Source organism: Lathyrus oleraceus, chromosome 7, assembly GCF_024323335.1.
Source record: "Lathyrus oleraceus cultivar Zhongwan6 chromosome 7, CAAS_Psat_ZW6_1.0, whole genome shotgun sequence".
Taxonomy (NCBI): domain Eukaryota; kingdom Viridiplantae; phylum Streptophyta; class Magnoliopsida; order Fabales; family Fabaceae; genus Lathyrus; species Lathyrus oleraceus.
This window is the reverse complement of record NC_066585.1, coordinates 131,868,582-131,884,309: the sequence shown is the minus strand read 5'-3', so window position 1 is coordinate 131,884,309 and position 15,728 is coordinate 131,868,582.

Below are 15,728 nucleotides of genomic sequence, written 5' to 3'. Positions count from 1 at the left end.
TGAACCTCTCCGACACCTTCTCAATATAATTGTGTTGAGACAACCACAATTTATCATTCTTTTGTCCCGAGAAATTTTTATGTCAAGGATTTGTGCAAGACTAAAGTCCTTTATTGCAAAGGACTTCATTAAATATTTCTTTAACCTTTGAATTTTCTTAGACTCATGACCAACAATTAACATGTCATCAACATATAACAAGAGAATAATAAAATTAACATTAGAGAATTTCTTCACAAACACACAATGATCATCAGTAATTTTATCATAATTGTTTCCTTTCATAAAAGAATTAAACTTTTTTTACAATTGTCGTGGAGCTTGCTTGCGACCATACAAACTTCTCTTCAATCTACCAACAAGTTTTTCTTTACCATTGACTTTGAAGCCCTCGGGTTACTCCAAATAGATCTCTTCCTCCAAATAATCATGAAGGAATGCACTTTTCATGTTAAGATGTTTAACCTCTAAATTCAAGCTAATTGTTAATTCAAACACAACTCGAATAAAAGTCATCTTCACCATAGGTGACAAAATTTATTCAAAGTCAATACCCTTTAACTGATTAAAACCTGTAATAACCAATCTTGCTTTCTTTGTTTGGATTTATTCTCTTTAGACTTTATCTTGTATTTTTTTTCTTGAGTATTCTTCTTACCTTAGGAAATTCACCAACTCAAATGTGTGATTCTCATGCAAGGAATTTATCTCTTCTTGCATAGACTTCAACAATTTGTCATTATCAATTGAAATTGTCTCTTGGTAGTACTCTGGATCTCCATTATCAGAGATCATCGCCTACTCATGTGGAGGATATCTCCGACAAACTTGACGTTTTATAGTAGATCTTCTTAATTCAGGTTCAACTGGTTCCTCGGATGGAATATCTTCAACAAGTTCATCATGATAAGATTCGTAATCATTAGTTACGTTCTCAACATCTACTTGTATATCTCCCTTATTGAGAAATTTTCTAATATAAAATTTAGGAACAACATCTATGTGGCTTCTAGCATCAAATTTTGACTTTTCGACTTTATCAAAATTTTCAATAGTTTGGTCTCCAAGAAATATCATATCACAACTTTTGATTATTTTCTTGTCAACAAATCTATAACCAAACTCTTCATTATCATAACCTACAAACACATATTATTTAGATCTTTTATCAAGCTTGAACATCTCATTTGTTGATATATGAACAAAAACCCTTCAGCTAAACACTCTCAAGTAACCATAATAGACATCTTTTCATGTCCATACTTTGTTTGGAACATCACCATCAAGTGAAACATAATAAGAATATTGATCAAATTCACTACATATGTCAATGTTTCCCTCCAAAAGGCTTTTGATAACTTTTCATGGAGAGCATACACCTGATTTTGTCATTAATTGTATGATTCATTCTCTCTACAACTCCATTATGTTGAAGAGTCTTCAAAATAATCTTCTAAAATTTGATTCCTTCCTTTTTCTCTTTCAACACTTACGTGAAAGTGCTTGAAAACATCCAGTACCTAGTCACTATATTTCAAAACAAAAGTTTGCATGTTTCTATAATGTTCGTCAATGAAAGTATATAAAATATTATGAGTCATCTAAAGATTTACCATCCATCATGCAAATAGTAGTTTGAACTAAATCTAGAATATTTGACCTCTTATGAGGAATATTATTCTAAAAAGAAACTCTATTTTGTTTACCAGAAAAACAATTAGTGCAGGTTTTTATAGGAGTGTTTATTACCGAAAGAAAAAATTTATTTATAATAATGTTGAGTCCTTTATCACTCAAGTGACCAAAGCATGTATGCCATAAATCATTAGATGCATCCTCAAATCCATTCACTTCCTCCTTACATAGCTTTACAAATATTCTGTAAAGAGTTGTAGGAGTTTGCTCTTTTGATATCACTAGTGACTTTTTTGCGATCTTACATAAGTCACCACTATCAAAGTAAGTGTGATAATCTTCAATATCCAACACTTAGACTGAAATCAAGTTGAGACGAATATCAAGAACATGTCTCGTATCTTTAGTGAAAGCTTGTATCCAACACCAGTTTTCAACTCAAACATCTCATACACCAACAATTTCACAAACCCCCTTATTTCTCATTATTATCGTTCCAAAAACACCAACAGTATAAGATAAGAATAAATCCCTCGTAAGATTAACATGGTACGAGGTACTTGAATTAATAATCCAAGTTGAATTTTGGCATGTAAGATTTACATAATTATAATCATAGATAATGTAGACATCACCCTTATGTGCAATTGTTGTTGTGTCTTTATCATTTTTCTTCTCTTTGTCTTCATTTCTTTTCCTTAAATATTTTTTTTGAGAAACCTACAATTTATTGTAGAATATAATTACTTTTATAGTTCTTGACTTGCCACTTTTCCACAATTGTAGCATATAATTACTTTTATAGTTCTTAACTTGCTTCTTGATTTTCTGTAATTCTCAGATTTGTCAACTTATGAAAAATTCTAGTTTTGCTTCTCCCTTGTGACTATGTAACTAGAGCTTCAGATTGATTTGAAGTAATAGACAAACCATACTATTTTCTTCTAAGTTCTTCATTGAGCATGATATATTTAACTACTGACCTTACAAGTTTTCATTTGGAGTTGAATTAGTAAGTGTCACAAGAAGAACTTCTCAATTATCTGACAAGGAACTAAGAAATAATAAGGCTTGCAGCTGATCATCCAAATGAATATCAATGGTTGTCAGTTGATTCACAGTATTATGAAACACACTCATATATTTTGTCATTGAGTCATTATCCTTGTATTTCATATTAACCAACTTTTGTATCAAATATGATTTATTTTTGCACATTCTTTCACTCATTCAATTCTTTTAATTTATTTCACATTTTATGTGCATCAGTTTCATATTCAACATGTGGATATATACTAAAGTCCAATCACTTCTGAATGATTATAGAAATTGTCTTTTGATTCATCTTTTTCTATTTGACATTAGACTTATCGATCCGTTTATCTTTTCTCTCACAATAAAATAATACAAATCTTTGATGTATAACCTATTTTATGAGAATATTCAAAAATATATAATTAATAGAGTTGAATTTAATCACATTGAACTCTTAATTTTTTTCTTCTTTTAAAATGAAAAAAAAACAAAAAAAAAAACAAATTTTGAATAGAAATTTATTTAGAAACAACCAAAAAGAATTCTAAACATCATTATTGAGATTGTGAGTTCAAACAATCAAAATATAAATAATAATAATAATAATAATTCATGACCATATCACTAATCACTACTAAGAAAAACTAAAATTCCTTAAAAATATTTAGAGAGTGCAAATGTGAATTCTCTCTAAATAAAAATTAGAGAAAGATTTTATGTTTAGGGTCACTAATTTGCGCAGTTGATTTTAATGTTTCTAGTAGTGGATTGTTCCTTCCTTAATCATGTACTCCTTAAAAGTGAAATTGTGTATGAATCTTCAAATAGAACAAATACAAGCTAATATAATTGAGTGTAAGCTTTCACGCACTTGTCTAACCTTAATATTCTTTATAGTTGTTCAAACTAATAAGAAAAATGTTGTAAGAAGTAGTTTGATTTTTGTTTGTCCATTAACAAGTGTGAAAACAAGAATAAAATTGTTAAGGGTACTTATGTTATTCTTTTATAAAAATTCAACCACCTCACATGGGAAAATCAGAATTCGAAAAGCGACTGCATGTTGTCCCCACTTGACTCAGTTCCATTATTATTATGTTAATGTTAACAGATCACTGCCCCTACAAATTAAAATGATTAAACTTTAGTACTAAACTTGTATTTGGTTTCCATAGTTAGAAGATTTATTTTGGATATAATTCCTGCAGCTCAATACTCACAAATTAGTACTTTGATTTTATAATTATGTTTCTTAATCACGGATGTGAAATGCGAGGGATTCAACCAATTTTGCAACTATTGCACTCTTGAATTTTAATTATCAGTAATTATATAGATTAATCTCTCAATTTGATGAGGACTATAATATACGGTAAACGTTCTCATTTTAAATTGATGCATGTTTAAGGTTGAGTTTGAGGTTCCGACTTCTGATCAAGAAGAATGATCATTTTTCATCTCATCCAACTCATATCATTCAAATACTCTTGATTATCTGCATTCACATAATTAAGAATGCTAACTTTTCAATCAAGATTACATAATTTGATAAAATATATAAACTTTTATTTAATAACTTAAAATTCAAATGCTCGATGTATCGGGTGGTGTTGAGGCCATTTTGCAGAGTGTTAACAGGGTGTTGACCAAGCGACACATAGATGGTTCTTTGACTATGTTCACTATAGATTTCTCGAATGCTTTTAACATAGTAAATCGATCAGCCATATTGCGTGAGGTGGAGAAAAGATGTCCATCTATATCTTTATGGATTGAGTTTCTTTATGCCCAAGCAGCAAGGTTGTACCTTAGGGATGGACATATTATGTCAGCAATTAGAGTGCAACAAGGTGACTCGTTAGGGTCGCTCCTTTTGCCCATGTGTTACACACATTCATTCATCAGGTTAGAGACAATTCTAAACTTTTTATTCATGTCTGATATCTTGATGATGGAACTATTATATGAGATTCATAGGAGGTGACTAAAGTCATTGACATCATTCGGGAGACAGGTCCAGGATTAGGTCTTGAATTGAATATTCGTAAGACTGTGATCTTTAATTTGACTTTCATGTGATGGTAGTAAATTTCATGAGGATTCGTTCTCGTCGGATATTTGAAGGTCAGAATGAAGTAAACTTTTGTGGCATATAGGACCCAAATTTGGGTGTTACAGGATCATATATGGAGAGACAGTGGTGTATAAGGTATGGACCCGGATTTCAACAAAGTTTTGAATGGTCTTAGTGTTGCAATTCTAGATTTTGACCTAGTAGTTTTACTAGCAACAACATTGTCCCTCCTAAAGCACCACATGTTTTGGCGAGTGACCATTTTAGTAAAACTGTTAAGGACGTGGATGTAAAGTTTGATATGGCCACAAGACAGAAAGCAATTTTTGGTTGTTTCCAAGCCACACATGCTCATGACTTTCTCCTTCCTATTCATATGGATGGGTTAGGCCAACATATGTCATTAGTGGAATACCATACTCTCCTGAGATATCCCTTATGATTCCTTTATTTTCTATTGATGAGGTTTGTCATGTTTGTCGTAAGGTGTGTTTGGATACATTTAGAGAACATGTGATTCATTGTACAAACCTTTCAAGCTTCAAATGATGACATGACCTTGTTAGGGATGTCATGTTTGATATATTTTGGCGGGTCGGAGTATCTATAAGAAAGAGACGCTTGTGAATTTTTTTATTGACCCACATGATGGGGAGATCCACACTTAGGTTAGCAAATGTTCTAGTGTACGGGTGGATAAGGAGGAAACATGTTTGTGTGGACTTGACTTGAGTTTCTCCACTGGTGTGAGTGAAGACTGGTGGTTTTACTGTGGTACAGACAGCTCTCAAAGTTGCTTCAAGTAAAGTGGTCAAACATGAGAAAACGTGTTTCAACAATCAACATGTTTTCATACCATTTGTCTTTAACACTTTTGATTTTCTGGCACCAAAAAAAATTGGTATTTTATAGAGAGTTTGAATACTTATGAATAGCAATGTCATATCTTCTAGACCTATAAATATAATTTTTAAGAGGATTATTTTTATCATTCAAAAAAAAAAATAACGACACATGTTTGTCTTTTATTTCTATATAAATTTTATTATATTAAGAAAACAATTATAGGCTAAAACCCTTCGATTTGGGACAAATCAAATCGACCTAAAATCTGTGTGGGGTCTAAGATTTGATAGAAAGAAAAAATGGATCATGGAAATGAAAAAGTGTTTGGAAAAATTTGAATTTAAACTGTTAGTGGGGGCTCATATCATATGATGTCATCTTCAGAAGGCAAGTACTAGAGTTGAGTGAGATGATAAATCATATGAAGTGGGACAATCATTTTGGGAGTAGTTTAAGGTTAAAGTGTTAAACAAATTTGTTCAATTTCAAGGGATGAAATTAACATTAGAAAATACTGAATGACACAAACAATGAATGTTGAATTGTCTATATCAACCAGTATGTGACAAACATAGTGAGCTGGTATAACAAAACTAAAACATGGACAATTTATGTCCCTATAATTTTTACCCCATGCATCCATAATATGACTGAAATGGTTCTAGTTTTCTCATGAGATGGTTGAAAACTATGATGAGGTGGCAACATTATTGTGAAGGCATGATGATGGAGAATGGAGGCTCATTACATGGCACATGCATGCGATAAATGAATGTCACTCTCTGATTCCCCGTAATTGGGAACAAACTAAGGGTTCAAAACCCCATACATAAAGAATTTGGTTTGCAACAAGGAAAAAGAGTCACAATAATGCATCATAAAAGCATCATGGTCCTAACTCTACTGCTACTGCTACAAACATACTGGGCCTATGAATTTATACAACTGGTCACATTTTGACCTTGTGTTGGAATATTCTTTTATTATTATCTTATTTTTATATAACTTGTTTTTTATATTTTTACACGTATTGGAATTTATAGTAGTAGTATTAAGTATTCACGTATTTTATTTTATCTTTATAAATCGTGTTTGACATTTTCACACGTATTTTTTAATTATTGTTGTATGAAAAAAATTACAAAAGATTTTATAAAATTATTCATAGTATAAAAAAGATAAATTTAAAGAATTGATGGAATAGAGTATATTAAGAAAATATATAATAATTCATTAATATTATAAAATAATTTATAATTTAATATAATTATATTCAAAGTGATTTATACTAAAACAAAATGGGAGCAATGTTAAGGAGAGACTCAGCTAAGTGAAAGCTTATGAAGTTTTTATCAATTTTTTCAATACTAAAAATTTGTTTAAATAGTCTTTTAATCATGGTAAGTTGTCGAACTTTTGATTTTTTTTTTCATATCTTTTTTTTAGAAATTAATAACAATCTCGTGCATATACACTGGATACGTTTTTTGATTGGATATAATTTTGGACGCGCATTTGTTTGTAGAATGTCATAAAAATATAAAATTGAAAAAAAAAACTTAATAATAATAATAAATTTAAATTAAAATAGTAATAAATATAAAATACAAAATATTACAAACAATGTTATGAATAATATGATTAAAAATAAAATCTATTGAGATCTGCCTTAGATAAATTAATCTTTTAGTTTTTTTACAAATAAGGCAATTATTTTATAAGAGAGAATAAAAAAATTTAAAATATATACTTAATATTTTTTAATAATCATTTTCACATGTTTAGATAAAAATGACTGATAAATTTTCATTATTCAATATTTGGATCAATAGTTACATTTATTCCATTTCATATAATTTCTACTATACGAGAAAACAAAATTTATTAAAATTGTATTGACTCACTACATATTTGATAAGTAATTTTATTTTTTTCCGTTTCATATAATTTCTACGATATGAGAAAACAAAATTTATTAAAATTTTATTGACTCGCTACATATTTGAATGAGTTATTTTATTTTCTCCGTATTATATTATTTTGTACGGCATAATTGTACACACGTTATTTTATAAAAACATTTGTAGACATATTTTAAAAAATTGTAAAATATGCTTAATTAATTTATAAGTGTCGCATTTTTTTTAATTTGAATTACAAATACAATTTTTTTAAAATATAAAAATATTTCGATAAACCATATCTTTTTTCCCGCATATAAATATTATGTTTTATCAATAATATGTTTTTACCTATATAAAAAAAAATAACATTTTAAAATATAAAAAAATCCTCTTAAAACAAAAATAATTATTGATTAAAATAAAATAGATATTTTATCATACTGATTAGTAAAAAAATTATAATTGTAACATATCAATAAGATTAATAATTATATTAATAATCTATTTATAAATAAACTACTACTTAAACTTTTAAATCATTTTGATCTCCTGCTTCACATATTCTGAAACTACTACTTAAAATTTTAGAGTAAATTATTTTAATCTCTTACTTGTCATATCCAACTTTACGTGCAATCATAAAAACTGATCTTCTGGTATAAAAGATAAATTGATTAGAAATTCTAATTGAGTGATGATATTAATCTGCGAAAAAGATGATTAAGCGAACTGTTTCATTAAACTATAAAAGATTTAGAAAAGATGACTACTGTGGAGCTTAACTAACCTCCTAGATTGCAGAAACTATTTCCTAGATGTTCGTCCAAAACAGATGAGCATGATATTAGGCCCTTTAACACTCATCAAACTTCAAGTTATAGGGATATATTAGATATTTGAAATGACATTTAATGCATATATAAATATGGATGAGATTAATTATTATGCATTGTCAGTGTAAAAAGTTTTACATTATCAATATATCACAATCATCTGTTTGTATTACTTTTTAAATGGTTAAAATAAAAGTCAATTATTTTAAATAAATCAATGATTGTGATTAATTGACAATGTAAAAATTCTTTACACTGTCAGTGTATATCAATTAAATTCAATATGGATATAAAATAATAATTCTGATAAATTTCCTATTTATAAGTTAAAATTAATTTAGTATGTCAATTTCATTTTTTTAAAATCTCATTCAACTTCTTTGTGAATGCCCATAATTTATAATAATATTTTTGCATCTGAAAATCCATACACTTTTATTGAATAAACTCGCATTTTTAAAAGAATATCTACAAAATTTTAATGGCTTTTTTCCGACAATAATTAATATATATATATATATATATATATATATATATATATATATATATATATATATATATATATATATATATATATATATATATATATATATATATATATATATATATATATATATATATATATATATATATATATATATATGAATCCTCAAAACTAAATAAGTAGCAATTCCAAAGTCAGTTAACCTCGAAACTAAATAAGTAGCGATTTCATTATGTCAGAATCTAGTAGACTTTATGAATCAACGGTGCTAGACTTTACTCAAATGTTGTTCTCCTCTTTCATTGGTTCTATCTTTTCTTTAACCTGTGAATATATCTTCCTTTTCCTTTTATTCACCATGATAAACTCATTTTTCAAATATATTATTTGTCACACATGCTTAATCTAAACATTGAAACCTACATTTAAGAGATATGGTGTAAAATTTATATTGAATTTATAATGATAAATGACTTTACCTTCTAACATCGAACCTTTGACCTTTAAAAATAAAAGATAGAATACATATTTGCATTCATTAGAATTTTAACGATTTTCCGTATGTTGCAATCACCTGAGAGAAGTTAACTTATCGACATACATGATAATGGATATCAACGAATTCCCGTCTACTGCAATCATAACATTCTTTCCGTATAAAAGTTTGGATTCAATCTGCAGTGTTGATATCGACGAATCATTTATGTATCAAATTTGACTTTAAAAGTTACCATATATATCAAACTACATGCACACATTTCCAAACATCACCATTGGGAGGAGGTATGTCATAGTTACATCGTCACTCGTGGACTTGCTCTTTCTTGTATTTGTATGTTGTTTCATGTTTATTGAGATCATGTAGTTCTCCATACATGAAAGGACGACAATTATTTATGAATACACCAATAATACAGATATGTATTATTCTTAGCCTTGTATACAAAATTATGAATGTAGAATGATGTGAAAACATCACCAAGAAATATTTGCTACTAATATGAGCCATATTTGTGGCCAAGAGAATTGTGACATGACCATTGTCAGACCCTCAAATTTACCCTACCTCAACATCACCTTCTTAAGCCCTAATTCATGAGCATACATGCCATACATGTCATCTCATATGCATCTATACTTAATGATCCTCAATAATCCACAAACCAAGGCACGGGGCTCATCTGTGAAGCCTCAAGACCCTCTGGTCATGTTAGGGTGTGCCCAAGCCACCTTAATCCTGATTTATACCCTCAAGCATCCAACAAAGTTTGGAGGATCACTCAAGTCATCTCACTCACTCTCCAAACCCAATTTGGATGGTGAGTCCCCTTTGAAGATGCATCAAGATTCATCTGGTCACCCAAGGATCCTAACCATAGGTCTTGACCCTTATTTGGCTTTCATAAGTCATGATTCACCATGGATCTTGACCATGTCATTGAGGACCCCTAAAAATCCAAAGTTTTTTCATGCCTCAAACCTTTGAAACATCTCAATATGACCCTTGCGTCACCAAACCCTAATTTCCCTGACTATGGTTCCTGATGAAACTTGTGGTACAAGAAAACCTAATTTCACCATCCTTTGATCATTGGTCTTGCTTCATTTTGATCATCCAATCACCCCACCACTCATTCAACATCAATTCATGTCAATTATGACCATAATTCATCATTCAAACACTTATCTAATTCATGTTACAAGTACTTGATTTGGTCATGGTTTTTGAACTTTCAAGGCATCTGATTCACCAATGAATTTGACCTAATATCACTCCATAAATTTCCAAGACTCATTTCCCATCATGATATGATCATATGAGCTTAAAACATCCACCATTGTGCTTTGAAAATCAAGAATTCACAAAATCACATTTTTAGGTCATGTTGGTTGGTCACATTTTTGCAAGAATGACCTATGGAAAGTTCCAAAGACCGTAACTTTCTCATTTCACAAGATTTTAAAGATCTTATTCGATCCAAATGTCCTAAATAAGTTCCTCTTCAACTTTGTTTCAAGGTCCAAGACCTAATTCATTGAGCAAAGACCTCAATTTTTGCATTGGCCAAGCTGGTCCAACATGCCTACTATGCCCTAAAACATGACCAAGACCACTACTTTACCACATTGCCATTTACAAACCATAATTCTTTTTGACCTGGTTCTTTTTTCATTTAATCAAGGACATGGCTAGGTACATTTGGCACAAGTTTTGGACAAAATGTATGAGCCAAATTTATTTGGCCTTGGTTCAAAGTTGTTGACTTGCCATAATACACCAACCAGACCACAACCAGTCAGATTTGGCATTTTAATTTACCAAGCTCCCAAACCATTATAATCTAATTCCTTTTGATCTCTAACATGTTACACAACATTGCAAGTCCCAAATGAAAGTCAACTTGGATGCCAAAAACTCACAAATTGCAAAACCTGATCCCATGTACAAATTCTAAAATTTCCCAATTTGGTTAAAAGATAAATCCATAGTAGGTCATCTTTTGCCTTTGTCTGTTCCTAATCAATGTTAAGGACTAAAACCAACTGATCTGGAGTGCAAGCAAGGTCAGATTGTTCCATGTGTCTCCAAGTTCATCCACTTTCATTTTATGAAGAAACCTCACTCATTATTTCACCTATCCATCTTAACACCTTCCATATAAATAGGGGAAGGTTTCCCCTTTATTTTCCAAGCTTCCCTAGCCAAAAACACTTTACTGCAAATTGATTCAAACATCCAAAAATAGAGATACATTTTCTAAGTTCTGAAGTTTTTCAACTTGAACTAAGTACCCAGAATCCATCCTTGAACTTCACTCAAACATTCCCAAGTCCTAACTCATCTTCCCTGCACCTCACCTAAGTTGTGCCAAGTCATCAGAACTCCACCCTGAGATTGATTCCGATCAAGTATTTCCACTCACTCTCATCATCAAAATGAGTTGCCATTCGATTCGAAATTCATCACTGATCATTAACCCCAAACTTTGAGCTTTGATTAACCAATATTCACCATTTAAATTTAAACTAGGTCAAAGTTTTTCATTTGGTTTGTGCATAAATACTCCATATTCAGAGCCAATCAATGGCTCATGAGTGTGGAGGTTGATTCATTATTGTGTTTTCAAGATATTTCCATGCTTAAATCTGGTTAAAAACACTTATTTTTTAGTTTAGATTTTTGAAGTTCCAAGGTTAAAGACCACTCTGAGTCATTACCTCGCGCATATTTTGAATTCAAACATTTTTGTTGTCATGTCCTGATTGGTTGTTTCGCGCGCGCTTGCATTTTTATGTGTTGTTTTATTATTTTATATCATCAACGTGATCCTTTGACACAAGTGAGCGCTTGGCCCAGTGAAATCCATGACCCCAAGGTCAGGGGTTTAACCCCCAACGTGTGCATCTATATTTTTTTTTCTTCACTTTCATTTTATTTATTTTTAGCCCTGTTTTTATTCTAACTTTATTTTATTTTTTTACACCACTTATTTTATTTATTCTGAAAATATTTTCAACATGAACCCTTATTATTTTTGCCTCTAGTATTTATTCATGCCTTGTTTCATGTCATTTGGACATTTTTCCATGGAATTATAAGGTCTTGAATCTTATGGCTAATGAAGTCTATATTTGTCATGATGTTGCATTGTTTAGGGTCGCTTGAACCTTCCAAGTATCAAACCTACTAATGGATGATCAAGTGTTCATCCATGGTACTTTGAAGCATGGATATGTTTCCCTTGCATCAACCAATTTGGGTCATTTGACTTGTAGATGAATTCTTGCTTATACATATACTAACTTGTTTATTTCATCTGATACATGTCATTTATTTTGGTTTATACTAACTCACTAACTCTTATGTTAACTTGTCCATATTGTACACTAACCCTTACTATCTTGTTCATATTATACTTTGATCTTATAACTTGCTTAACCTAGTCACTTAATCAAACATTATCTTTCAACTTTGAGCTTGGTATAGTCATCCTTTTGTCAATTTATTGATAGATGGACTTGGGGTTGCATAACTTTTGTAACACCCCTTTTTCTACCCAACATACTTAACATATAATCAGAGTAAATAAGCACGTATATAAACAAAAGGGCGTCACATCGACGTTTTCAAAAACTAAAAGCTTTCAAAAACCAACATCATTCATCATCAATACACAATACACTTGGTCATTTAAAATAACACATTTCAATTATCATGAATATTCAAGAATATGTGTTCGCAGCGGAAAATAATGAATACTCGTGCATTTCATAAAATGATCCATGTCCCATACCATGATCATCTCTCAATAATCTCCTCAAGATAAAATAAAACCATATCCAGAATATTTGGCACTATGGCATCTCAAACAGCAATTGCAATCAAACATGTTCACAAGTAATAACATAATACGTATCCAAATAAGATATGAGTTCAATACTACTAATTTACCCCGTGTTACATGACCAGAGCATTGACTCACTACCTAGTCTTCAAACTAGAATACGGAAGCTCTCCGGCTAAATCTCGAATGAGCTACCTTCCACTTACTTCAGCAATACTACTCCTGAGTATCTGCGCGATACCCATGTAAAGGTAACATTCAAACAGAAAGGATGAGAATTCAAATCATTATGAAGAAGTATAATAAGGCACAATGATTAATCAACAATTAAAGGAATTCGTCACACTTCATATAACCATGTAAATAATAGTAACCAGCATTTATTTCACATGTTTCAAGCATACATCAAAACTCAAGGAGTATAATATTCAAATCCAATACTACATTCCCAAATATACACACAACTACAACTATCACATAAGCACATATTTTGCCAAATCATGTATCCAAACATCACCAAATTCAATTACTATATCTCATACACACCTCACAATCACATCAATACAAACATTCAATTATCACATAACTCTAATGTGACTCAATGCAAGACATGTGACTCTATGCATGTGGTACCGCAATGTGAACCCAGCGTTTCACCGCTTTCCGATTCAATATCTAGAATTCAAGCCACGCTTCCGATCCGAACAAGATCAAAGCCACTACTACGCTTATTTCCAATTAAGGATCCACGTATGCTACGCCTATTTCCAATTAAGGATCACCGTCTACTACGCCTATTTCCAATTAAGGATCAACGTATGCTACATCTACTACGCCTATTTCCAATTAAGGATCAACGTATGCTACATCTACTACGCCTATTTCCAATTAAGGATCAACGTATGCTACGTCTATTTCCAATTAAGGATCAACGTCTATGTGAACCCACAGTTTCACCGCTTCCACCATGAAGTCGACCATGTCATGAATGAATGTACAAATACCAACAACATATGCAATTAAGATCATCTCTACCATCTTAACATTCCACATATCACCATAATTCAACTCTATGAATTATCCACCAATGGTACATATACACATTCATAACAAATACACCATTCACATAATATGCAATTAAGATCACCTCTACCATCTTAACATTCATAACAAATACACCATTCACGTAATATGCAATTAAGATCATCTTTACCATCTTAACATTCATAACAAATACACCATTCACATAATATGCAATTAAGATCATCTCTACCATCTTAACATTCATAACAAATATATCATTCACAAATAAAATCTCAATTTTTCATTTTTCAACAGTGGTAACCGGTTAACGCTCGGTGAGTAACCGGTTAATACAAAACAGAGCAAGTAACCGGTTAACGCTCGGTGGGTAACCGGTTAACATAAAACAGAATCAATTTCCTGCGCAGATTTTCAAGCAAGTAACCGGTTAACGCTCGGTGGGTAACCGGTTAACATAAAACAGAATGCAGAATTTTCTGCGTTTTTCATCGTTGGAGGACTTTCGGACCTCCGATTTCGATTCCGTAAAAAGCCAAACGTTCAGAAAATTATGACTCATACACTACTCTAAGTATATAACGTTAATTTGCAGTTTAACACAATCAAATCACCACAAATCAAGAATACTCATCAAACCTAACAATTTCAAACAACCATACAAAATTAGGGATTTTAACCTAAACATACATCTACCCATTGACCCGATCATACTAACCCATAATAATAAGGATTCCCCCCTTACCTCTTCAATTTTCTGGAAACCCTAGCTCCTCTCTTGTTCTTCCCCTCTTCTCCTTACTTTTCCTCTTCTATTTCTCTATTGTTGTCAAATGATCAAATGAATCATAATTCTCACTCTCTTCACCTCTTATATACTAGTATTCTATTTAGGCTTAAAGCATGATACCTCTAATTTAGTTAATAGGACCAATAAGACCTAATATTTAAATATCTCTATTTAATTCAAATAAATCAAACCAACTCAATATACACACCAAGTTAATTAATTCCATTATTCATTATACCTCATATCAACTAAATAATTAATTAAAACACCAAATTAATTAATATAATCAATTATTATACTACCTAACAACCAATTAATTAATTAACGCTCTAAATAAATAAAATAAAATATAATAATAATAATAATATAAGAAATAATTACTAAAATTGGATTGTTACAACTTTCATTGTTATAAATCTATTGTAAGTTGATCCTTTGATCACCTTCAGTACTTTGCATCAGTGATAAGTTATCCCCTAATGCATCATATGTTGAATCTATTGACCTAAGGATAGATAATCCTCAAGTGTTGGTCTTGTTCATAGTACTAACTTAACTTTACTAACTTTTATTACCACTAACCATTGTCTCCAAACATGCATGCATATAAATACTTCATACATGCATCTTTGTCTAGTAAGGTTTCTAGTGAGTAAAACCTATATGAAATCAGGATTTCAAAGAATTCTCATCATCTTCAACCTCTCTTCTATGCATACACACAATCAAACTACACATAA